General features: G+C 43.3%; 1 long non-coding RNA gene across 2 annotated transcripts in view; it reads left to right on the top strand.

Moving 5' to 3' along the window:
- LOC118972206 (uncharacterized) overlaps positions 1-27680 on the top strand; it is a 49987-nt gene that overhangs the window by 4120 nt on the left and 18187 nt on the right. For both annotated transcript variants that reach the window (XR_012133765.1, XR_005061058.2), the window contains exon 2: positions 26929-27047. This is a non-coding gene — a long non-coding RNA (uncharacterized lncRNA). The remainder of the gene's footprint in view (positions 1-26928; positions 27048-27680) is intronic.

The raw sequence follows: 27680 nt of genomic DNA, 5'->3' as shown, positions 1-27680 counted from the left end.
GTCACAGCGCCCCCATCATTCTCCTCACTTCATCCCTTCACGTGCGTATTTTATCATCCCAAGAAGGGTGAGTACAGTACAATATGACATTCTGAGAAAGACCACATTCGGGTAAGTTTTTTACCATATATTGTTATAATTGTTCAGTTTTATTATTAGTTATTGTTGTTAATCTCTTACTGTGCCTAGTTCATAAATCAAACTTTGTCATAAGTATGTATTATAGGAAAAATAGTATATATAGGGTTTGGTACTATTGACCCTTTAGGATATCCATTAGGGGTCTTGTAACATATCCCCCACAGATAAGGGGGATTACTGTATTTTAAATCAGTAAATTGGTGCTAAAATCCTGTCGCGCGCCCCGTCCTCGCCGGCAAGAACAGCACGCAACAACAGCAGGATTCTTCTGCAGAAAGCTTTATTCTTCAGCTCTTTGTGAAACAAATGCGTTGGGCAGGACCCAGAGGGGAAGGAGAGGCTTGCTTATATAGTTCTCATGCTCTGACCTGGTTGGTGCGGCTCCATATGCTTCATTAGCATAACAATTTGGTGGGTCTCATTGGTCCTTATGCTAAGGCGCAATTAGCATGTGGTTTAGTGACGTGGGATGTTTTGTCGCTAGGAAGTTCGGGGCTTTCCTGTTGCCCTGCATTGGGCGCCATTTTCTGGGCACGGCTGCCAACATCTCCCCCTTTTTTGTCTAATAGAAGCTCAAGGCGGAACTTGCCAGCAGAGGCGGAGACAGAGGCCTGACCTCCATCACACTTTCTGATGCCCCCTTTTTGGAGAGGGGTTCTGGGCATCTACCCCTATGCAGTCAGGCATGCCTCTCAGAGGGGTCCAAGACCTCTTGCAGTGCTTTGCCTCGCATCCTCTGGCTGGTGTTGGGATCGCTTGGTACAAAGGGTTTGGACCTTTTTTCTCAACCCTCTTGCACCATGAGCTTCTTAGAGAAAGCTGTGATTAAGCAATGAGGTACTCGGGCCTGGTGCAGTGCCACATGGGCTCAGGGTGCAAGAGCTACCTCAAGCTAAAGCCGAGCTTCCTTCTTAAGCATGTTGAGCCACACTTGGGGAGAGGCGCCAACGTCTATCGCCATTAGGGCTTGAGCAAGGATCACCTTGTCCCGCTTATGTTGGTTGCGGAGCCTGCATAACAACCAGAGTAGGAGCATGAGACCTCCAAGCATGAACACGCCCATCCCAGCCATGCCCGCCCACTCCTTGACGTGGGAGAGAGCTCTGAGGAACCAGGAAGAGAGTCCTTCTGCTACGGAGATATCTAGACGGGTGGAGTTGATGTGGATTATTTCTCGCCACAGTTCTTCTAGTGCTCCATCGAAGTCCTGGGACCAGTTTCCTGAAAGATACTGGGACAGGCCTCGTGACAGATTAGTGAAAGCATTTAATACTTCTGTTAGTGATCCTGGCTTGTTTGTGGCTCTGTAATATGGCTGCGGCTAGGCCCGCGTTGGTGAGTGGTCCTCCTATTTCTCTACAGGCTTTCAACCAAGCGTGTATCCCTTTCTGTTTCCAGGGTGTTATCGCCTGTCTGCATTCCTTGGTACATTGTTCAAACACTAATTGCTCCACTAGGGGCATCGCTTGTTCCTGAGCTCCAAATATTCTGCCTGCGGCCTCCATCATACGAGCGACAAAGTCAGAAAATGGCTCGCTCGGCCCTTGAATAATTTTTGTTAAATTGCCTGACACTTCTCCTTTGTTGGTGAGGGCTTTCCATGCCTTGGCGGCGCACGTGTTTATTTGTGCGTACACCTGTAAGGGGAAGGCGGTTGGCTACCCACTGTCCTTGGCCCGTCAGCATATCATATGACCACGCAGGCTGTCCCTCGGCTGCGTTTGCGCGTGCCTGGGCCATACTGATATCATGCCACAGTGCCTTCCATTCTATGTACTGCCCCATACTAGAAAGGCATGCCTTAGTTACATATTGCCAGTCTGCGGGTGTCATTGCTGTCTCTGTTAGTCTTTCAATCTGTGCTATGGTGTAGTTAGCACTGACTCCATAAGCCCGAACGGATTCCGCTAACTCCTTAACTTGTTTATGGCTCAGGGGCTGGTGAGAGCGTACGCCATTATCCTCAAATACAGGAAACATTTGTCTAATTGCCTGAAGAGTATCTGGGTGGCAAAAAGAGAGTGCGCCGCTCACGTAAGGTGGCGGGGCAAAGGGCATCGGGGGGCACCCTACTTTCATTTTTTCCTTGGTCCGCTTTTCGACTTTGCTGGTTCCCTTACTTCTGCACTCTGCGGTTCTATTTTCTTCCCCTTCCTCTGCGGACGTTAGTTCCTCCTCAGATTCCCTACTGGAAAGTTGGAGGTCCCTCAACTCTTTCCAGGGGTATTTACTATTTTCTCCGAGGCGATCGTCACTCGCTTCTTGGGGCTCTTTCACTTTTGCCCTAGGCGGGCTTCCTCCCTCACTTTGGGGTTTCTTTACTTTAGTTTTTGTGGCCTTTTTTCGGCCGCGCGCGCTCTCTGTCTCCCGTTCCGTTTCTGACATGCTCTCTTGGATATCTGTCAAGGCTCTCTGACCTTCTTTTATTACCTTTTCACACCTCTCATCTTGCAGACAAGCTCTAATCAGTTTCCAAAGGGGTCTGGTGCCTCCCCTCAGGCAGCCCTCCTCCTCTTCTCTATCAAGATCTTTCCCCAACTTGTCCCAACTCGGGATTGAGAGGGACCCTGAACAAATAAACCAGGGGGCTACACGGTCTATCTCCTTTACAAAAGATCCTAAGACTTTGCTGGAGACCCTCAAGTTTCGCTCTTTGAGAGCTGTCTGCAGCACCGTGACTAATGACGGTGCATTCCCCATGGTGCCTCTTTATCTACAGAGAACCATCAGCCACCACCCTAAAGAGCGCGTCTCTCAGAACTTACCCCCTCCGGGTTTTCTTCTGGCCTGCAGTTCTGAATCCTCTCCAGGCGTCTGAAGGGTCCTCCCTGTGCCGGTGATGTTCTGGTTCCCGGGTTTCGGCACCACTTGTCGCGCGCCCCGTCCTCACCGGCAAGAACAGAACGCAACAGCAGCAGGATTCTTCTGCAGAAAGCTTTATTCTTCAGCTCTTTGTGAAACAAATGCGTTGGGCAGGACCCAGAGGGGAAGGAGAGGCTTGCTTATATAGTTCTCATGCTCTGACCTGGTTGGTGCGGCTCCATACGCTTCATTAGCATAACAATTTGGTGGGTCTCATTGGTCCTTATGCTAAGGCGCAATTAGCATGTGGTTTAGTGACGTGGGATGTTTTGTCGCTAGGAAGTTCGGGGCTTTCCTGTTGCCCTGCATTGGGCGCCATTTTCTGGGCGCGGCTGCCAACAAAATCCCTTAGGCAGACAGTGCGCTTTCTAAAAGTCAGCCCACCCCTCTCATTTCTCATGTTATACCATTTCAGGAGAGGAGCCCTAGTTCCTGATTTATAAATTAAATATGATTTTCAGTAGATGTTTTGGGGGAGTGTGTGGTATAGCTGAGGGAACAGGAGTTTTGGAGGCAAACAGCCCGCCTGGTTCAAGTCCCTGCACAAGTAGTCACTTTAGTTTAGACAAGGCACTTCATTTCTCTGAGCCTCCATTTCCTTATGTGTAAAATGAGGCTGGTGTGGGAATTAGATGAAGTAAGGAGTAGCCCAGCAGTACCTATTACATATTCGGTTCTCAAGAAATTGTAAATGTTCTTATTGCCATCGGGAGTATTTTCATTCATTTTCTGAGAGTTAATGGGGCTTGAAACATCAAAATAGTAAGAAATCTTCCCTCCTTCGTTTCCCTCCTACGTTCTATGAAATCTTGGTTCAGAAAATAACTGTACTGTAGCACCTGTTGAGAATGTCATACCTCTGGTGAGTGACTTGCATTTTAACGTTGATCAGAGCTTTTAATCAAGGAATGACAGTCACACAGAATTTCTGTTTCACTCAGACTGGTTGCAGAGCTAGCCCATGGGACAGTCCTCTGTGAAATTACACCTCTTACAGCAATGCTGGCTCTGAAAGGACTTCATGGAAGTCTTTTAGTCAAGAACCCCCAAAAAGATCCAATCAACAAAAGGGATTCCATTAAAGAGAAAATTATCCCTACACTTGGGGATTTTTGAAAAATAAGTAATGACTGGGAAAATGATCACATAAAGTGAAAAAACACGACTATCTGTTGTAATCTTAATGTAATTTAAAATAAATTTGATAAATTAAGGGAAAGAACTGTATATGTTATAGATTCTAATTTTATGGAAAATATATTTGCATTCATATTGAAAGAAATATAGCAAATTGTGAACAATTATCTCCAGTCTAGATGCTGGGGTTAGGACTAATTTTTTTTTTCTGTGACCTTTATTATTCAGTATTGTCTACATTTAAATGTACTTAACTTCAAATCAGAAAAGTGTGCTCTTGTTAGTGATCATCATGAAAAAATTTTAATGATGTGGACATGTAATATAATAATTCAAAAAGTAATGAAAAAAAACCCTTATACTCTTAAAAACAAGACAACAGGCCCCAAATGGACTCACTTATGTTGAGCCCCATGTTACCAAACCAAGACTTGCCGTTTAGGCATCTCCAGAAGTGGAATCTTAAACCAATCAGGAATCACCTGATCAGCACTAGTGAGATAGTCTGACTGACAGACCCCTGCCATCCCCTAATGGAAAGTGACCTTGCCATAACCAGTCTGCTTTTGCCTGACTAACTTCCTGGTTCCCTCTGCTTTTGCCTCTAAGAGTTTCATTTTTCACAGCTCCTCAGAGCTCCTTTCTCTTTGCTAGAAGGGATGCTGTTTGATTCATGAACCGTTGAATAAAGCCAGTAAGATCTTTAAAATTTACTCAATTGAATTTAGCTTTTTTAGTAATACATTTGTGGATGTGTGGATGTGTTGGCGTAGTATCCAAATCTTATTATTAGTTATTTCTGAGCTGAGTGGTAGAGAACGAGTAATTTGTATTGCCTTCATTTTATTTTTCTTGTAAATTCCATATACCTAAAATAACCATGTAATTTTTGTAATTAGAATAAAGAGCCACGAAACCACTTTTATTTTTTATAATGAAAGAAATTTCAATCTAAAAACATTATTGTTTTTTGGAGAGAGGGTAGAGGAGTGGAAAAAACTAACTCAAGGGTAACAATAATAGTGATAATATGAGTAACAATAAGAAAATGGCTACTACAATGCTTTTCATGTGAAACCTTTGTGAGAGTGTATATTAGTGATACCTTAATAAAAAGAAAAAGAAAATGGCTACTATGAGTTGAGGACTTACTGTATTTTGTGTGCTGTTCACAATCTTCTTTATCAGAGTCTTTAATGGCTCTTCAAAGCAAACTAAAAAGTCCTGGCATATAAGCAGTCCATTTCTTCCCTATCCTTCCTACCTCCCAGAGGGAACATTCTTGGTAATGTGGAAAGAGATATGTTGCTACTTACTTTAGAACTAATGTGGTGTAGCTGTGGCCTCACTCACCAAACACTGGCATAGAATTCTTTTATTCTCCAGTTTTTCAGCTTGGTGTTTAAATAATGTTGGTTACAAAGATTTAGTTGAAACTTCAGCTCACTGTTGTGCTTTTGAGATTTATACCTTCTTATCTAAAAAAAAAATCAGTGTAACGATTTTTGTTATTTATTATTTAAACAATCTAGTAAGATCTGGTGAATGAGCTGCTTTAACAGCTGTCCAGGAAAAATGCGTTTTACAAGAGCCAGGACATTTAGTTATGGATGTGGCGCAATGCCCTCTTAGAGACAAAGGTATACAGCTGTGCCACCGTGTGGTGTTAAGGGGTATAGAGACCATATTTTCTTTTTTTAATGACATTTTTCTTCCAGTGTGACACTTTAAGTGCTGAAGGTAACCTTAGTGGTGGCTGGGTGGAGCCCTCTCAATTTGTTGTGGAATCTAAGACCCAGACAAGTGATATCACTGGGCTTGAATCCAAATCTTTAGACCCTCTTCAGACCCTTTCTTGCCACACAACTGCTTCCAGTTCTTCCAGTTAACTCAAGGATGTCAGCTGCCGGGACTCTTAGGGCCATCTAGTGCAATTCAGTTTTACATCCAAGAAACCAAATCCTAGCAAGTATAAATGACTTGCTGAAAGGTTTACAGCTGATTTTGTATCTCTTATTGTTTACCCCATTCATTTATTTTCTCACCAAATAGTTGTACACTATGTGTCAGATGCTGGTCAAGGCCCTGAGGATACAGCAATGAGCAAGGTAGACAAAAATCCCTTCATAAATCTCATCTTCTAACAGGGGAGACAGACAAACAAGATAAGCAAGTAAAATATATAATGTACTATTAGAGAGGGATCAATGCTAAGGGGAAAAAAAGGCAGGGAGTGAGAGGGAAACTAAATGTTAGAAGGGGTAACATTTCAGAGAGACCAGAGGAGGCCTCCTTAACAAGATGACTTTTTGAAATAATGATGTGAAGGAATTGAGGAAACCAGCCATAAAGATCTGGGGGAAATGCATCCAGGCAGAGGAAACAATAGTGCAAAGGCCGTGAGGCAGGAACATGACTTTGTGTTCAAGAAAAGAGCAAAGAGGCCAGCCTGGTAGGAATGAGTTCCAAGGTAGTTAAGGGGTAGGAGAGGTAATGGGAGCCTGTGATATAATGAATCCTAAGGCATATATATTGGTCATTCATCCACAGTTCCTGAAAACGCTGCAGTCTTAAAGGTGAAACTGGTGTTTTGTCATGTTAATGAGAGACTTGGAGGTTGGATCAGCCAGTGGCCCAGTGTGGACGGTGGGCTGGGGATGTCTGTTTGGGCTGGAGGAGAGTGCAGAGGACGTTGGGTTTGGGCCAGATCACACGCCGGTCACCGTTCCTGACCAGGCACCCACAGCCCTCTGCACCACCCTCTAAATCAGGGCTGGGAGTTCTGCATTTATTCCTTGCCTTTTGATGTTTAGATTTCCAAATTCCACCTCTGGGCCTCCAGCATGCCATAGGTAGGATTTCTCCCTCATGATTAAATGGAATAATGTGCCCATTTAAATGTGAGGCTGGATATGGGGGAATAGAAAACCTCAGAGGGGCTTGGCCTGACCGTAAGTTCTGACGTAAGCAAACTGTGTTTCTTTCTCCTTCCTTCCTCTCTCCCTCCCGCCCTCCCTCCCTTCTGGAGACGGTGCCCTGTGATCCGTTGCAGGTGCCCCAGGAGCAGAGTTGCACAGAGCAGCCGGAGCAGCCCCAAGGATCTGGCGGCTCCTACCTGAGGCAGCCTGCTTAGTAAACTGGCTGAGCTGGATTCAAAGCGCTCGCTTTGCACGCTTTGGGTGACTTCGGTTTGAGGTGTGGAGTTGGCTAGCTGGGACTGTTCTGCTCCTAATTTAAACCACTGGTTGTAAATCTGTGTCCTGGTGCTATTAATAACCCGCAGTAAGCACACTTGTCTCCTGTCACTCCAGTTGCTCCAACGGTGACCGCCTCTCCCCTGCCTCTTCCCCACAGCTCGACATGCTGAGCCATCTGTGCACCTCATGAGCTACAGCCTGGTCTGTGCACACCGTCCCGTCTCTCCCTTCCTCTCCACCCCACCTTCCTCTCCCTCACTTGTCTGCTCTAGCCCTGCTGTTGCTCTCTTCTGGGGCCGTGAACCTAGTCACTAATAGGGGTAGGAAAGAAAGAAAGGAAAGAAGAAAAATAATAGCAATTTATTTTGAGAGGCTCTTAAACCCTTGAAATTATACCCCTGGGTTCCTTCCAGCCATTGGTTGTGAAAACAGCGGTCGTGGTTCCCGGAGCTCCCACGGTGTGTGGTTTGGGCAGGGAGCCTTTCCCTGGGTGGGACTGCTACACGTGCTGAATCCGCTCGCGGCGGGGGAAGTTTAGCTTTCTGTCTGTGACCCCTTCAGCACCCACCCAACTCTTTTTGCTTCCTCCCTGTCTCAGCTTCTCTCCTTTTCATAAGAAGGGATTTGAACTTAAAGTGTAAGTAAGACCTCCAGTACTACCTGAAATGGAGATCTGCAACTTCAAAGGGGAAAAGAAGCATCTTGTTAGAGGAGAAACGGCCCCGGGTTCCTTGTTCCCAGTTTTCAGGGGGGCTTTTCCCCCACAGCTGCCTCCTCTATGAAACGCGGATACCAATCCTTACCTACCTTGGTGGAGAAGATGGCACCAAGTCCTTTCTCAAGGCCTCTCCTACTGTGCAGAAGCAGAGCTGAGCAGAGGTATGGATGCCACCAGCAGGCTGGGGGAAAGGAACTCTAAGAGCCTGTGATTTCAAAGAGTGTTCTTGGTTGGTACCCCTGAAGTCAGATGGCCCAGTGGGGGCTGTAGAGCATAAATATGAAGGCTCAGGCAATACCTGACAGTAGTAAATCACCCTCTGGCTGGCCCTTTAGTAATTCTATGTCTTCCTAATCACCCTTTTGTAATTCCACCACTTCCTGCAAACATAGCATCCTCTGCCTAATGAAGTCCTACCTATCCTTTAAAGACCCACGCCAAGGCTCCGCACTCTGGGAGCCCCATCCTAACTATCCTACTATCCTACAGATACACTGCAGACTTCCTCTCCGGGTCACATGGGAGTGACCCACCCTCAGAGCCCTCACCACTGCACTGCCATCAGCTCCTCTCCCTTGAACATCATCACGTCTTTGAGCAAAGACACTTGGCCTTCTTTATCTTTGCCTAGCACAATTCCTGTTTGTCCTGCTTTGAATGGAGAGAGGCACCGCTATTTATATAATGACCTGCCATCCACAAGGGTCTTCACCCTGGGTGTTTTCACATAGCCCTCACACAGCCCTAGGAGGATGCACACAAAGAGGTGGCACAGCCATTTGGTGAGTGGCAGAACTGGAAGACCTAACCCAGTTCAGAGACCATAAACCTCAGCTTATAAGTGTCCCTGACTGCCTCCTGCTGTGTAGTAGAAGGCTTCCCGAAAAGGCAGTGTCCGCCTCAGCTTCTCTCTCCTCTCCCATCATGTTCAAGTGTCAGGCAGCTAAGGTAGCCAAGTCAGTCCCAGGGAAATGAAAGCTTTAATAACCTGCCTTCTTTACTGGCTTGTCTGCCTCCTCTGACAAAGACCCTTCTTGAAGAGCTGAGACTGTCCTCCTGCAGGCCACCAGACTTCAGGCCTGTAACGTCAGAGCCCCGTGCCTTAAAGCATGATCTTCCTCAGTTGTTGCAGACCCTCTCTGCCAGCTGGCAACCTGGTGTAAGCTACAAAACAATTGGGGCCCTTGACGGCTTCTCTCTATTGTTAAGAATCATCCACTGGATACACAGAGAAATGAGAACTCGGTTGCAAGTCACCCCTCTAGAAGCCATTCAGTACTCTATACCTCAGTTTTATCATAGGTGAAATAGGAATTCAACTTAATAAACATTGCTTAGATGCCACCGTGTACAAAGCCCAGAGCTAGGTATTGAGGATATAGATGCAAAGATAAATAGGATATGGTCTCTGCCCTCAATAAATGTGGGTCAAGCAAGAGACAGGAATGAAACAGACCCTGTGGCACAGTGAATAAAGTAAATAGGGAATAAAGACTAGTAATCCCTGATTTGCCTACCTCATCTGGCTGGACCAAGAATCAAATGAGGTTATGAATGTCAACTATTCTTTAAGCATTATGCAAGTGTAAGCCAGTATTATGCTATTTGGCTTCTGTAGGAGACACTAATTGGGTTGTCTGCTTAATTCTCCCTTTTCCAAGAACTGACCTTACAGCCAAATGCACATATCACAATGGTGCCACCCTCCCCAAGTGCCATTTTGGCTATTTTGGTTGATTGAGCCAGGGGAGGACCCCAGCCCAAGCTGGGCCGCACAGGGTGCCTGCTCTGGGTTTGGAATGGGGATAAAGGTAACTCAGTCACTCTGGACTCTTGAGTAGAGGAGATACAAATCCTGGAGGCATGGCAGCTATTTTATGACAAGGAGGACTAAAAATTAAAAAATGCCAAACTGCCACATTTGAATGGAAGAATGGGGCAGAGGTTCGAGAGGAGGGAAGACAAGGGGCAGAGGCTCCCTGGCATTCAGGGCTTGGTACAAGTATGTCCCTGCCTGCCAGAAATGATATCCCAGAAAAGACCATCTTTTCCTAGATAGCTCTGATGGGCTTCAGTCACTTGCAACCAAAACATTCACAATTAAGCAGTTTTTAAACTAATTCAGTTTGGGCTAATGTAGAACAGGAGTCCTCCCTTAGCCCATGTAAGAGCTGTGTCATTCATTCGGTCAGTCAGTGAATATTACTGAATGCCAATTCTTACAAGGCTCCTAGGAAGAAAATACAGTTGGATGCACCTTCTGTGATCTAAACCAGCCACTGGATGTCAGCCTTCTGCCAGTTGGCCCTCAAAGGTACTGAAATATCCCAGTGTGTCCTGAGAGCCCTTGGGTGGTACCTCTTGCTGCTGTCATGGCAATTATACCCCTGAGGAGTTCTGGAAGCTCGGACACTTGATGTTCATCCGCCCATCTCCCCTCCCCTACTGGTGGCATCCACTAGACCCCACTCCTACCTCACACACACTCTTTTGGGTGGCTGCCCCACACCATTCCATGCTCTTCTGGGAGAGTTATCAATCACAGGACCTCTCCCCTGATCACAGGATAGACGTAAGAACCCAGCTGGGCAGCCAGAATCTGTTTCTGGGGCGTCCAAATTCTGAGTTGAGACAAACAGAGAGGGTCAACATATGGCAGCATGACATGGACGAGATCCCAGATGCCCTGCTGAGATCAAGGCAGGCCAGCACCTGGCCCCAGATGTGCAGTTGTTCCTTTGAAGCTATAGCCACTCCAGTATCCATCACTCAAAAAATAAGTACCTTTTGAACTAAATTAGCCAACTGATTATGTATAACCAGAGTCCTGACACATCCTTTCAGATAAAAGCTCATGGGTGAGTGAAGAAAAAGGAAGGAAAGGACAGGAGAAAGAGGAAAGGTACATCGTGTCCCCTACCCAAGCCTGCAGCCCAAGCCTAGATCCTATTTTTAAGACCCTTTAATGAATCTATATTTACCATGAGATTTTTTTATTTATGGAAGTCTACACTAGTCATTTGGCTGAAGGCTGAAGCTTATTTCAGGAAAGCAAGTCTGTCACTTCAAAAGCCCCTGTTAGCTCCTTCTACACCTGTTCTCTCTTCTGCCAAGCCACCTATTGCTCATTTCTAAAGCAAAGAGAATTAGGACCCACATCCCAAAGAAGAATGCAAGTGGTGCTTAAAGAAACAGGCCTATGATTTTTTTTATTATTAAGATACCATTGATATACACTCTTCTGAAGGTTTCACAAGAAAAACAATGTGGTTACTCCATTCACCCATATTACTGAGTCCTCCCCCATGCCCCAATGAAGTCACTGTCCATCAGTGTAGTAAGATGCCACAGAGTCACTACTTGTCTTCTCTGTGCTACACTGTCTTCCCCATGACTTCCCCGACACCATGTGTACTAATCATAATACCCCTCAATCCCCTTCTCCCTCCTTCCCCACCCACTTTCCCCAACCCCTCCCCTTTGATAACCACTAATCCATTTTTTGAGTCTGTGAATCTGCTCCTGTTTTGTTCCTTCAGTTTTGTTTTGTTATACTCCTCAAATGAGGGAAATCATTTGGTACTTGTCTTTTTCAGCCTGGCTTATTTCATTGAATGTAGTACCCTCTAGCTCCATCCATGTTGTTGCAAATGGTGGGATTTGTTTCTTTCTTATGGCTGAATAATATTCCATTGTGTGTATGTACCAGATCTTCTTTATCCATTTGTCTACTGATGGACACTTAGGTTGCTTCCATATCTTGGCTATTGTAAATAGTGCTGCAATAAACATAGGACTGCATATGTCTTTTTTTAAAATTCATTTTGTTATCATTAATCTATAATTACATGAAGAACATTATGTTTACTAGACTCCCCCCTTCACCAAGTCCCCCCTACAAACCCCATTACAGTCACTGTCCATCAGCATAGTAAAATGCTATAGAATCACTACTTGTCTTCTCTGTGTTGCACATCCCTCCCTATGCACCCCCCATATTATACATGCTAATCATAAGGCCCCCTTTCTTTTTCCCCACCCTTATCCCTCCCTTCCCACCCATCCTCCCCAGTCCCTTTCCCTTTGGTAACTGTTAGTCCATTCTTGGTTTCTGTGATTCTGCTGCTGTTTTGTTCCTTCAGTTTTTCTTTGTTCTTATACTCCACGTATGAGTGAAATCATTTGGTACTTGTCTTTCTCTGTCTGGCTTATTTCACTGAGCATAATACTCTCTAGCTCCATCCATGTTGTTGCAAGTGGTAGGATTTGTTTTCTTCTTATGGCTGAATAATATTCCATTGTGTATATGTACCACATCTTCTTTATCCATTCATCGACTGATGGACATTTAGGTTGCTTCCATTTCTTGGCTATTGTAAATAGTGCTGCGATAAACATAGGGGTGCATTTGTCTTTTTCAAACTGGGCTGCTGCATTCTTAGGGTAAATTCCTAGAAGTGAAATTCCTGGGTCAAATGGTATCATATGTCTTTTTGAATCTGAGAACATATTTTCTTTGGGTAAATTCCTAGGAGTGGAATTCCTGGGTCAAATGGTATTTCTATTTTTAGTTTTTTGCAGTACCTCCATATTGCTTTCCACAATGGTTGAACTAGTTTACATTCCCACCAGCAGTGTAGGAGGGTTTCCCTTGTCTTTTCGATGTTGGCTATTCCAACTGGTGTGAGGTGATAATCTCATTGTGGTTTTAATTTGCATTTCCCTGATAATTAGTGATGTGGAATATCTTTTCATGTGCCTCTTGGCCATCTGAATTTCTTTGGAGAATTGTCTGTTCAGATCCTCCACCCATTTTTTAATCACGTTATTTGCCTTTTGGGTGTTGAGGCATGTAAGTTCTTTGTATATATTGGATGTTAACTCCTTATCGGATATGTCATTTACAAATATATTCTCTGACACTGTAGGGTGCCTTTTTGTTCTATTGATGGTGTCCTTTGCTGTACAGAAACTTTTTAGTTTGATGTAGTCCCATTTGTTCATTTTGGCTTTTGTTACTCTTGTCCGAGGAGATGCGTTCAGGAAAAAGTTGCTTATGTTGATATTCAAGAGATTTTTGCCTATGTTTTCTTCTAAGAGTTTTATGGTTTCATGACTTGCATTCAAGTCTTTGATCCATTTCGAGTTTACTTTTGTGAATGGAGTTAGACAGTAATCCAGTTTCATTCTCTTGCATATAGCTGTCCAGTTTTGTCAACACCGGTTGTTGAAGAGGCTGTCATTTTCCCGTTGTATATCCATGGCTCCTTTATCGTGTATTAATTGACCATATATGGTTGGGTTTACATCTGGGCTCTCTAGTCTGTTCCATTGGTCTATGGGTCTGTTCTTGTGTCAGTACCAAATTGTCTTGATTACTGTGGCTTTGTAATAGAGCTTGAAGTTGAGGAGCTTTATTCTTCCTTTTCAGAATTGCTTTGACTATTCGAGGTGTTTTGTGGTTCCATATGAATCTTAGAACTATTTGCTCTAGTTTGTTGAAGAATGCTGTTGGTATTTTGATAGGGATTGCATTGAATCTGTAGATTGCTTTAGGCAGGATGGCCATTTTGACAATATTAATTCTTCCTATCCATGAACACAGGATGTATTTCCATTTATTGGTATCTTCAGGCCTGTGATTTTTGCCATAAATGTTCTTGAGGGACATTATGTATTCTTTACAGCTGACATAGATCTCTCATGATATCTCATAAAGGCTACCTCCCAAAGTAAGACTCATATAGTCCCAAATAATAGACCATTAATCCAAACCCCTGATTTACAAGGTGCAGAGAGAATAAATGGCATACTCACTATCACAGAGCTAACCAATAGCTGATGTAGGAGCAGAACTCAGGTCTTGTTACAACCAGATCAGAGTTTGTTCCATTATTTCACTTCTCCCTTCACATTATAATTCACTGTCTTTAAGTATAAGAATTTTCTTATCTTGAAAAGAATCTGAATACAGAAACACTAAACTATTTGCTTCCAGTGCTATTCAACATCTATAAACTATGCAAATTATGTCAGTAAGGATATAGATTCCAAATAACCCAATTTGATGCACATCCAACTCTTAACCAAACATAATGTAAACAAAGTAAGGTACCTAGTACTCAGTGTTTGGGGTTTTTTTTAACTTCCCAAAATGACTCAATTACATGGTAGAATTAGAACTAATGAGACAAAATGACAAGGAATTTGGTCTGGGCAAGAGGCATTTTAGGGGACTGCTCAGAGATGGTTATTTCTCCATTGCAGGGGGTCAAGCAGAGATTGGACAATCATTTGTCAGTAATGCTGTAGAGTAGGAGTCCTCCAGCTAGTTCAGAAGCACCACAGTCACCCTGAGAGCTTCTTAAAGCAGAGACTGCTGGACCTCACCCTTGCCTTTCTGATTCAGAAAGTCTGGGATGGGGCTTGAAGTGTTGCATTTCAACCAGTACCCAGGCACCACTGCTGCCACTGGTCCAGGACCACACTTAAAACCACATGGGAAAGGGAATTAAAAAGTAATGGATGAAGGGGCGGAGCCAAGATGGCGGCGTGAGTAGAGCAGTGGAAATCTCCTCCCAAAAACACATAGAGCTATGAAAATATAATAAAGAAAAATCTTCCTAAAATAGAGACCACAGGACACAGGACAACATCCAGACCACATCCACACCTGCAAGAACCCAGCGCCTTGTGAAGGGGGTAAGATACAAGCCCCAGCCCGGCGGGACCCGAGCGCCCCTCCCCCCGGCTCCCGGCGGGTGGAGAGAAACCGGAGCGGTTTTTTTTTTTGGCGAGCGCTTTTTGGAAGCCTTAGAGGGACGGGCCCCCGTTGCTGGGGAGGCAGGGTGGCGGGACCGGTGAGGAGGTGCCTGGGAACGGCGCCGGAGGACAAAGAATATCCCGCGTTTCTCCCTGCGAGACCTGGGGGCGGGTGCCTGAGACCGGTGCCTGAGGACGGAGGAGGTCGCGCGTTTTTCCCCTTTTTTTTTTCTCTTTTGGGCGAGCGCTTTTTGGAAGCCTTGAAGGGACGGGGACCCCAGTGCTAGGGAGGCACGGTGGCGGGACTGGTGAGCGGGTGGCTGGGACCGGCGCCTGAGGACAAAGAATATCCCCCGTTTTTCCCTGCGGGACCGGTGGGCGGGTGCCTGAGACCGGCACTTGAGGACAGAGGAAATCGCGCGTTTTTCCCCTTTTTTTTTTCTCTTTTCTGCGAGTGCTTTTTGGAAGCCTAAAAGGGACAGGGACCCCGGTGCTAGGGAGGCAGGGCAGCGGGACTGGTGAGCGGGTGCCTGGGACCGGCACCTGAGGACAAAGAATATCCCCCATTTTTCCCTGTGGGACCGGTGGGTGGGTGCCTGAGACCAGCACCTGAGGACGGAAGAAATCGCGCGTTTTTCCCCTTTTTTTTCTCTCTTTTTGCATAGTGCTTTTTGGAAGCCTTGAAGGGACAGGGACCCCGGTGCTAGGGAGGCAGGGCGGCGGGACTGGTGAGCGGGTGCGTGGGACCAGTGCCAGAGGACAAAGAATATTGAGCGTTCCTTCCCTGCGGGACCGGTGGGTGGGTGCTTTTTGGAAGCCTTGAAAGGACAGGGACCCTGGTGCTAGGGAGACAGGGCAGCAGGACCAGTGAGCGGGTGCCTGGGACCGGCACCTGAGGACAAAAAAAAAAAAAAAAAAAAAAAATCGCTTGTTTTTTCCTTTTTTTTTTTCTCTTTCTTTCTGTTCCCTCTCTCATTGTTGCTGTTGTTGTTTTGGTTTGGAGAGTGCTTTTTGGAAATCTTAAAGGGGCAGGACAGGTCACTTAGACCAGAAGCAGGGAATCTGGGGATCTCTGGGCACTCTAACCCCCTGGGCAGCAGGGAGCACAGAGGCCCCTTACGGAGATAAATAGTCTCCTGGCTGCTCCCCCTCCAACGGGGCTCCACCATTTTGGAGGAACAGCCCCAGCCAGGCCAAGCCCACAGCAACAGCGGAGATAAACCCCAAAGCAACTGGGCAGGAAGCAGAAGCCCTGTCTGCGCACAGCTGCCCAGCACAAGCCACTAGAGGTCGCTATTCTCCCAGGAAAAGGCTACAAACCAACAAGAAGGGAAGCTCTTCCAGCGGTCACTTGTACCAGCTCTGCAAACTATCTCTATCACCATGAAAAGGCAAAACTACAGGCAGACAAAGATCACAGAGACAACACCTGAGAAGGAGACAGACCTAACTAGTCCTCCTGAAAAAGAATTCAAAATAAAAATCATGAACATGCTGACAGAGATGCAGAAAAAAATGCAAGAGCAATGGGATGAGATGCAGAGAAAAATGCAAGAGCAGTGGGATGAGATGCAGAGAAAAATGCAAGAGCAGTGGGATGAAGTCCGGAAGGAGATCACAGATGTCAGGAAAGAGATCACAGAAGTGAAACAATCCCTGGAAGGATTTATAAGCAGAATGGATAAGATGCAAGAGGCCATTGAAGGAATAGAAGCCAGAGAACAGGAACGTATAGAAGCTGACAGAGAGAGAGATAAAAGGATCTCCAGGAATGAAACAACACTAAGAGAAATATGTGACCAATACAAAAGGAAAAACATTCGTATTATAGGGATACCAGAAGAGGAAGAAAGAGGAAAAGGGATAGAAAGTGTCTTTGAAGAAATAATTGCTGAAAACTTCCCCAAACTGGGGGAGGAAATAATCGAACAGACCATGGAATTATACAGAACCCCCAACAGAAAGGATCCAAGGAGGACAACACCAAGACACATAATAATTAAAATGGCAAGGATCAAGGACAAGGAAAGAGTTTTAAAGGCAGCTAGAGAGAAAAAGGTCACCTATAAAGGAAAACCAATCAGGCTAACATCAGACTTCTCAACAGAAACCCTACAGGCCAGAAGAGAATGGCATGATATACTTAATGCAATGAAACAGAAGGGCCTTGAACCAAGGATACTGTATCCAGCACGACTATCATTTAAATATGATGGTGGGATCAAACAATTCCCAGACAAGCAAAAGCTGAGGGAATTTGCTTCCCACAAACCACCTCTACAGGGCATCCTACAGGGACTGCTCTAGATGGGAGCACCCCTAAAAAGAGCACAGAACAAAACACACAACATATGAAGAATGGAGGAGGAGGAATAAGAAGGGAGAGAAGAAAAGACTCTCCAGACAGTGTATATAACAGCTCAATAAGCGAGCTAAGTTAGGCAGTAAGATACTAAAGAAGCTAACCTTGAACCTTTGGTAACCACGAATCTAAAGCCTGCAATGGCAATAAGTACATATCTTTCAATAGTCACCCTAAATGTAAATGGACTTAATGCACCAATCAAAAGACATAGAGTAATAGAATGGATAAAAAAGCAAGACCCATCTATATGCTGCTTACAAGAAACTCACCTTAAACCCAAAGATAAGCATAGACTAAAAGTCAAGGGATGGAAAAACATATTTCAGGCAAACAACAGTGAGAAGAAAGCAGGGGTTGCAGTACTAATATCAGACAAAATAGACTTCAAAACAAAGAAAGTAACAAGAGATAAAGAAGGCCACTACATAATGATAAAGGGCTCAGTCCAACAAGAGGATATAACCATTCTAAATATATATGCACCCAATACAGGAGCACCAGCATATGTGAAGCAAATACTAACAGAACTAAAGAGGGAAATAGACTGCAATGCATTCATTGTAGGAGACTTCAACACACCACTCACCCCAAAGGATAGATCCACTGGGCAGAAAATAAGTAAAGACACACAGGCACTGAACAACACACTAGAACAGATGGACCTAATAGACATCTATAGAACTTTACATCCAAAAGCAACAGGATATACATTCTTCTCAAGTGCACATGGAACATTCTCCAGAATAGACCACATACTAGCTCACAAAAAGAGCCTCAGTAAATTCCACAATATTGAAATTCTACCAACCAATTTTTCAGACCACAAAGGTATGAAAGTAGAAATAAATTCTACAAAGAAAACAAAAAGGCTCACAAACACATGGAGGCTTAACAACATGCTACTAAATAATCAATGGATCAATGAACAAATCAAAATAGAGATCAAGGAATATATAGAAACAAATGACAACAACAACACTAAGCCCCAACTTCTGTGGGATGCAGCGAAAGCAGTCTTAAGAGGAAAGTATATAGCAATCCAGGCACACTTGAAGAAGGAAGAACAATCCCAAATGAATAGTCTAACATCACAATTATTAAAACTGGAAAAAGAAGAACAAATGAGGCCTAAAGTCAGCAGAAGGAGGGACATAATAAAGATCAGAGAAGAAATAAACAAAATTGAGAAGAATAAAACAATAGCTAAAATCAACGAAACCAAGAGCTGGTTCTTTGAGAAAATAAACAAAATAGATAAGCCTCTAGCCCAACTTATTAAGAGAAAAAGAGAGTCAACACAAATCAACATAATCAGAAATGAGAATGGAAAAATCACGACAGACTCCACAGAAATACAAAGAATTATTAAAGACTACTATGAAAACCTATATGCCAACAAGCTGGAAAACCTAGAAGAAATGGACAACTTCCTAGAAAAATACAACCTCCCAAGACTGACCAAGGAAGAAACACAAAAGTTAAACAAACCAATTACAAGCAAAGAAATTGAAACAGTAATCAAAAAACTACCCAAGAACAAAACCCCGGGGCCGGACGGATTTACCTCGGAATTTTATCAGACACACAGAGAAGACATAATACCCATTCTCCTTAAAGTGTTCCACAAAATAGAAGAAGAGGGAATACTCCCAAACTCATTCTATGAAGCCAACATCACCCTAATACCAAAACCAGGAAAAGACCCCACCAAAAAAGAAAATTACAGACCAATATCCCTGATGAATGTAGATGCAAAAATACTCAATAAAATATTAGCAAACAGAATTCAACAGTATATCAAAAGGATCATACACCATGACCAAGTGGGGTTCATCCCAGGGATGCAAGGATGGTACAACATTCGAAAATCCATCAACATCATCCACCACATCAACAAAAAGAAAGACAAAAACCACATGATCATCTCCATAGATGCTGAAAAAGCATTTGACAAAATTCAACATCCATTCATGATAAAAACTCTCAGCAAAATGGGAATAGAGGGCAAGTACCTCAACATAATAAAGGCCATATATGATAAACCCACAGCCAGCATTATACTGAACAGCGAGAAGCTGAAAGCATTTCCACTGAGATCGGGAACCAGACAGGGATGCCCACTCTCCCCACTGTTATTTAACATAGTACTGGAGGTCCTAGCCACGGCAATCAGACAAAACAAAGAAATACAAGGAATCCAGATTGGTAAAGAAGAAGTTAAACTGTCACTATTTGCAGATGATATGATACTGTACATAAAAAACCCTAAAGACTCCACTCCAAAACTACTAGAACTGATATCGGAATACAGCAAAGTTGCAGGATACAAAATCAACACACAGAAATCTGTAGCTTTCCTATACACTAACAACGAATCAATAGAAAGAGAAATCAGGAAAACAATTCCATTCACCATTGCATCAAAAAGAATAAAATACCTAGGAATAAACCTAACCAAGGAAGTGAAAGACTTATACTCTGAAAACTACAAGTCACTCTTAAGAGAAATTAAAGGGGACACTAATAAATGGAAACTCATCCCATGCTCATGGCTAGGAAGAATTAATATCGTCAAAATGGCCATCCTGCCGAAAGCAATATACAAATTTGATGCAATCCCTCTCAAATTACCAGCAACATTCTTCAATGAATTGGAACAAATAATTCAAAAATTCATATGGAAACACCAAAGACCCCGAATAGCCAAAGCAATCCTGAAAAAGAAGAATAAAGTAGGGGGGATCTCACTCCCCAACTTCAAGCTCTACTACAAAGCCATAGTAATCAAGACAATTTGGTACTGGCACAAGAACAGAGCCACAGACCAGTGGAACAGATTAGAGACCCCAGAAATTAACCCAAACATATATGGTCAATTAATATTTGATAAAGGAGCCATGGACATACAATGGCAAAATGACAGTCTCTTCAACAGATGGTGCTGGCAAAACTGGACAGCTACATGTAGGAGAATGAAACTGGACCATTGTCTAACCCCATATACAAAGGTAAACTCAAAATGGATCAAAGACCTGAATGTAAGTCATGAAACCATTAAACTCTTGGAAAAAAACATAGGCAAAAACCTCTTAGACATAAACATGAGTGATCTCTTCTTGAACATATCTCCCCGGGCAAGGAAAACAACAGCAAAAATGAGCAAGTGGGACTACATTAAGCTGAAAAGCTTCTGTACAGCGAAAGACACCATCAATAGAACAAAAAGGAACCCTTCAGTATGGGAGAATATATTTGAAAATGACAGATCTGATAAAGGCTTGACGTCCAGAATATATAAAGAGCTCACACGCCTCAACAAACAAAAAACAAATAACCCAATTAAAAAATGGGCAGAGGAACTGAACAGACAGTTCTCCAAAAAAGAAATACAGATGGCCAAGAGACACATGAAAAGATGCTCCACATCGCTAATTATCAGAGAAATGCAAATTAAAACTACAATGAGGTATCACCTCACACCAGTAAGGATAGCTGCCATCCAAAAGACAAACAACAACAAATGTTGGCGAGGCTGTGGAGAAAGGGGAACCCTCCTACACTGCTGGTGGGAATGTAAATTAGTTCAACCATTGTGGAAAGCAGTATGGAGGTGCATCAAAATGCTCAAAACAGACCTACCATTTGACCCAGGAATTCCACTCCTAGGAATTTACCCTAAGAACGCAGCAATCAAGTTTGAGAAAGACAGATGCACTCCTATGTTTATTGCAGCACTATTTACAATAGCCAAGAATTGGAAGCAACCTAAATGTCCATCTGTAGATGAATGGATAAAGAAGATGTGGTACATATACACAATGGAATACTACTCAGCCATAAGAAGTGGAAAAATCCAACCATTTGCAGCAACATGGATGGAGCTGGAGAGTATTATGCTCAGTGAAATAAGCCAAGCGGAGAAAGAGAAATACCAAATGATTTCACTCATCTGAGGAGTATAGGAACAAAGGAAAAACTGAAGGAACAAAACAGCAGCAGAATTACAGAACCCAAAAATGGACTAACAGGTACTAAAGGGAAAGGAACTGGGGAGGATGGGTGGGCAGGGAGGGATAAGGGGGGGGAAGAAGAAGGGGGGTATTAAGATTAGCATGCATGGGGGGGAGGGAGAAAGGGGAGGGTGGGCTGCACAACACAGAGAGGACAAGTAGTGACTCTACCACATTTTGCTAAGCTGATGGACAGTAACCGTAATGGGGTTGTTAGGGGGGACCTGATATAGGGGAGAGCATAGTAAACATAGTATTCTTCATGTAAGGGTAGATTAAAAATTTAAAAAAAAAAAAAAAAAGAAAGAAAGAAAGAAAGAAAAGGGGATTACTCGTTAACAGGATAAAACTATTGGTAAATCAAAGATCAACGCATGCTTTAAATATCCTTAATGTTGATCACTTAAAGGGTGTCAGATGATCAGCTATGGAGGTACTCTTTTCTGATAATATTCCTTTCTCTTAATTAAAAAAAAAAAAAAAAAAGCAGTTACTGTGTGCTGACCTCCAATGAGTTCTGCACAGTGGTATAGAGGGCATGTCAAAGTGTGGGCAAAGGGTCTGTTTGTTTCTACGCAGAAGATCAAGGCCTAGCTTGGATACCCAGAAAATGAAATAAGATACGATATGAGGAGGAGCTTCCGGCATCAGCACTCTCTGGATGACTCGTGCCGGGGGATGATCATCAAAAAGCCTCCCCAGGGATCCGGACGATGCTGCGGTTGTGGCTGCATCCAGCCCACCGTCTCCTGAACTTGCCATAAGAAGGAGGAGGGAGATGTCTAGGCTGGCATGTGCATACAGTGAGACAACGAATTTGACTGGATCTGTACTGTTGGAACTCAACCAGGAGTTGGGAGGGGTGCAAGTTGTAGCACCCCAAAATCTCATGACTTAGACTATCTATGGTTAAAAGAACATATGGGATGTGAACAGATCCCAGAAATGGGCTGCTTTAATTTGTCTGATGGTTCAAGTACAGTTGGAAAATATCCATCATATTATAGATAAATTTTCACAAATGCCTAGGGTGCCTAAATGGTTTTCTTGGCTTCACTGGAGATGGCTGGTAATTATAGATTTGCTTTGTTTATGTCACCGTATTCCTATTATGTTAATATGTGTGTGCAAATTAGTTAGTAGTTTAAAACCTATACATACTTAAGGTACTATACAAGAAGATATGTCAAAGAAATAATCAATCCTCCCAAGTTTCCTTCATATGCTACATCTATAGCTTTTCTTCTTCCTTCCTAATTAGAAACCTTAAATAGAATTCGTGCCTAATATCGAATTTACCGAGTATCATAATTCCTCCAGGTGGTAAAGATACCTCGAGACAAATGCTGGGCATAGAAGCCACAGGGCATAAATCTGCAAAGAAGTAAAAAGCTAACCTTTGCAAACAATATGGCTTCTCTCTCACTTACCAACTTTACATTTCCCTGTATGGCCCCGGAAGATGACTGGTTAGCCAGAGACGGGTAAGATTCCTCAAGGGAGGAACAACCTAAGACAGGCACAGTCGCAGGGGGGCCATCAGGTGAGAATTTGGGGATCAACAGAGGTGAGGCTCAGAACCTCACCCCCCCTGCTTTGAGAGAAATCTTCTGCATCCGTGGATGTCTTGCTGCCCTTGTCTAGCCTGGATTAATACTTAGTCCATAGGCACACACCTGATCATCTGATCATCTACATTTGCCTTCTTACAGCACTAAACTATGTTTTCTACCTTTATCTTGCATCTACCTACCACTTCAGCATTTTATTAAAAATAAAAATAATAATAATAATAGGAGAAATGTGGGATCAACATATAAATCAAGTACAAAAATCAAATGAATATTCATATTTGACCTGATGGTTTATAGGTCATATTGCATGATCAAAACCGAAAGTTTCTGTGATGAATGCCCTTGTACTGTTCACCATGTAAGAATTTATTCACTCTGTAAGAATTCGTTCACCATGTAAGAACTTGTTCGTTATGCTTCAGAAGATTGGAGACTGACGAGAATCAGGCTTGAGATGGATTAATGATTGTACATTGAGCATTGACCCCCCTATACTGAATTTTATTGTTGTTAACAACCATTTGATCAATAAATATGAGAGATGCCCTCTCAAAAAAAAAAAAAAAAAAAAAAAAAAAAAGTAATGGATGAGCCATGTCACTCCAGTTAAGGTAGTAAGGCAAAGTCCCATTTCTCTTCAATGTCCCTTCAGACAGCTTGAGTCCAGTTTTGCCATGTGAAAGTGGGTGTCTTTCCTGCCTGGGGCTCCCTTTGGTGCTAGTCCTAAATCATCCTATGCATGCTTCTTGGTGCTCACCTTAAAGCTGGGACAAAGAGAGCCACCTTGAGGCTGAAGGACACTGAAAGTGTTGCCTCTGCAGGCAGCACCATGGGCAAGGATATGTGCTGTTGCTGGTGGTCACGACTAAGCGCCATTCCTCACTCCCTCTAAGTGCCTTTTGGAGGGAAAGCCAGAGAATCAGCCATTGGTGCCATGGGAACACCGTTAAAAAGAGGACATTTTGCACAGCCCTATGTCATCTGCCTACACTTGTGAAATTATGCAGCCAGTATTTACTGGCATTTCACTCTGTATTAAATCGTTCTGAGCAAGTTACATGCATCTCTCACTTAATTCCTGTAACTACCCTATAAAGTGGTAATTGATAGAACTGGGGCTTAAACCCAGATACTTTGGGCTCTATACCCCATACCCTTAATCAGAGATAAAATAGTTGTCAGAGAATAAGGGAGAGATAAAGAGGTTGTCTCTCCTCACACCGGTACACTAGGCCAGAGCTTATTGTCTCCAAAGATTATTCAAAGTGCCAGGTGACTAGAGCTGGAAAGGTTTCCTGCCTTAGATATATTCTGCCCACACCAGCCTCCCCAATATGACAGCCTCCAGGCTGGTGTGGAGCCCAGGTTGCCATTCCAGGCTCCCCTTGCCATTGAGTTAAGTTGCCCTTTAGGGATCCTTGATGGCCCTTCCTGCCTTCTGACCTTAGCTGGTACCATCTCAAGCATCAGAAGTGTTGAATAATGTTAACGCCCAAAGAGATGTAATCTGAGTGTTAGAAACCTTTCATTCAGGTAAGGTCCTTGGTCCAATGCATTTTCTCCAACCTCGCCCCAGCAGACAACCACATAAAAGGGATTAGAAAAGGCCCTAGCCAGGAAGCTTGCCCCATTTGCTTCCTTCCTCTAATGGGCCACCACTGGCTTGATCGTTGCCTAGCAAAAGAGCCAACTCAGACAATTCTTTCAAAATAGGATCTGCCTCAAGGTCCTTTGTTGAACCCGTCCTAGACAATGGTTTTAGCAGGTACCTCTTAAAAGGCAGCCTGTCTCTCTAATGAAATAATTTTACCTTCCTCAGGTCTTTCTACCCAAGCATTGACAGTTTAATAGTGCCATCATTCACCACATATTGTGCACCTATTACATGTAGGGCACTGTGCAAGGAGCAGAAAAGAAATAAGATGCAGGCTTTCCTGAAGGAACAGGATAAAAGACTGCAACATCCATCCATCCCAGGTCTCCTGCCTCAGAGACAACAGGAAGGGCATGTAGTGGGGGGAGAAGGGGAGCAGGGTAGACAAGAAGGAAGAGGCAGTAATCAGTCTGAAGACTGTCTGCTAGTAAAATCAGAATAGGCTGACAGTGAGTCTATTTAAGGACAACCTCAACAGAGAAACCTTATTAGCCAAAGCTATCAAAATAGACCCACTTTCTAAATATGTGACTAAGCTTTGTACTCCCCCACAATTACATATAGAAACATCCTACAAGAATACATTTTTCAGCACACCCTCTGAAATACATGATGATGCTCCTGTTTAACGAGCAAAATAATTGAGGTGCAGATGGTAAGTGACTTGACAGTATTGTGATGCAAGGCAGTGCAAACACTGGAACCCGATTCTTAGGAACTTACTGGGAACTGCCTTAGATTTCACAGATGGCTGGTCCTTTAGTGAGCATTACAGGCATCTATTACTATATAACAAGCCACTCCAAAACTTAGCCACTTACAACAGTAACATTCATTTGCTTATGATTCTGCAGCTGGGACTGGACCTGCCGGACAGTTCTGCTGGTCTCACCTAGGTCACTCATGAGCTTGCAATCTTCTGGTCTGGGACTGGTCATCTAAGATGACTTTATTTATGAACCTGGGGCCTTGAATGCTAGTGCTTCTCTCCAGCTGTCACTCAGTCATGTAATGCAGGTGTACATGGCCGCAGGAGTATGCAAGAGGACCATGGGGAAGCTGCAAGATCTAGGCCTAGGTTCTGGAACTTGCCCAATGTCACTTTTGCCACATCCCTTTGGTCAGAGCAAGTTACAAGGCCATCCCAAATTCAAGGAATGGTAAAATAGATTCTACATCCTGATGGCAGGAGCTGCAAAGCACTGTGGCCATGCTTTTCACAAAGAGAGGTAGACCTCATTTTTACCAGTCCACACACACTGGCTACTGTCACTGCCAGGACCCACCAGCATCCACCAGCCCCTGCCACCTATGGGAATGGTGGCAAGAAACATCTTCTGCACTGGAGCTTGGGAGCTTAGGGACTTGGCTTAGTACCTGGATGATACCCAAATTCCTGGAACATTATCCCAAATACATGCTGAAATTATAAATGAAGTTACAGACTATCAGTCATTGTGTAGACATAGTGGTAATTGCTGCCTGTGCACTGATACACAGGTGCACAGATCAGACATGCATTCCTGGGCATGTGATTTCTGAGGTGATACCCTGGCATCATCAGGCATGGCACATCATTTCTCCAGAGACAGGTTAATATGACTACTAAGTAGTCTAAAACCATATAAATGGGTTTGTAATTTTCTTCAGATTTTCAAATATATCTTAGAAGAAAATACTTTGCTATCCTTGATTGTTGTTTGTCTTTGTAGGAAGACTTCTCAATATTTGGGGGAACACACAAAAATCCTTGCTCAGGCAAGGAGGCCAATGAGTGAAGAAAGAGCCACTAGTGGCTCTGTACAGGGTACCCATGTCCAAGTAAGGGCTAAATAAATAAATGCAAATTATTTTATAGATTCATTGATGTATAATTGACACAATAAGCTGCACATGTTTAGACAATATAATGAAACCATTAACTGTGAAACCATGAATGCAATCAAGATAATGAATATATTTACCAAACCCATCAATTTTCTTGTGTCACTTTGTAATCCGTCCCTCCTCTCCCTCTCCCTTTTCCACATCCCCAGGCCATCACTAATCTACTTGCTGTTGCTATTGATGATTGTGCATTTCTAAGATTTTATATAAGTGGAATTGCCTAGTATGTACTCTTTTTGTATGGCTTCTTTTGCTCTGCTTAATTTTGAGTTTTTCCAGAGTGTTGACTATATCAATAGTCTATTCCTTTTAATTACTGAGTAGTAATTAAAGTATGCCACTGTATGGGTACACCATGATTAGTTTATCCATTCCCCCGTTGATGGGCCTTTGGGTTGTGTTATATACTGAAGTGTATCCCCGCCATCCCCTGCAAAAAAAAAAATTAGTATGTTGATGCTTTAACCCCCAATGTTACTGTATTTGGAAATAGGGTCTTTAGGAAGTAATTAAGGTAAAATGAAGTTATAGGGTGGGGCCCTGATCAGATAGGATTAGTGTCCTTATAAGAAGAAACATCAGGAGCTTTCTTGCTCACTTATTCTCTTTTGTCTCTCCAAGCACCCTCAGAGGAAAGGCCATGTAAGGACAAAGGAGCCATCCATAGGCCAAGAAGAGAGTGCCTGCCAGACCTGAACCCTATTGGAACCTGGATCTTGGACTTTCCAGCCTCCACAACTGTGAGAAAATGAATTTCTGTTGTTAAGCGATATAATCTGGTATTTTGTTACTGCAGCCTGAGTAGATTTATGTAGGTTATGTATAGTTTAAGGCTGTTGAAAATGGAGCTGCTGTGAACATTTGCATATGAGTCTTTGTGTGGCAATCCACTTTCATTTTTCTTGGGTAAATATCTAGAAGTAGAGTGGCTAGGTCATATGGTACATGTACTTTTACTTTTTTAAGGAATTGTCAACACTGTTTTCCAAAATAGCTATACCAATATGCATCCCTACCAGCAGTATGGGACTCTCAATTGCTTTACATCCTTGCTAATGCTTCGTATCTTCAATCTCTTTAATTTTAAAACATTTATTTTGAGCAGTGATTTAATTCACCATTCTGGTGAATATGTAGTGGTATTTCACTGTGGGTTTAATTTGCCTCTCCCCAGTCACTAATGCTGGTCATCTTTTCATGTATTTATTTGCCACCTTTATATCTTCTTTAATGAAGTATCTGTTCAAATTTTTTGCTCTTTTATTATTGGTTAAGAGATCATTAAATGTAAATTTGAATGAGCATTGCATAGAAAATTAGATTCAGAATCTTACTGGCTATCCAAGTTGGGCAGACCTGGGAAGAGAGACAAG

The sequence above is a fragment of the Manis javanica genome, chromosome 8 (assembly GCF_040802235.1).
Source record: "Manis javanica isolate MJ-LG chromosome 8, MJ_LKY, whole genome shotgun sequence".
NCBI classification, from domain to species: domain Eukaryota; kingdom Metazoa; phylum Chordata; class Mammalia; order Pholidota; family Manidae; genus Manis; species Manis javanica.
The sequence above is the reverse complement of the archived record's forward strand: the minus strand, read 5'-3'. Positions and strand labels throughout refer to the sequence as shown.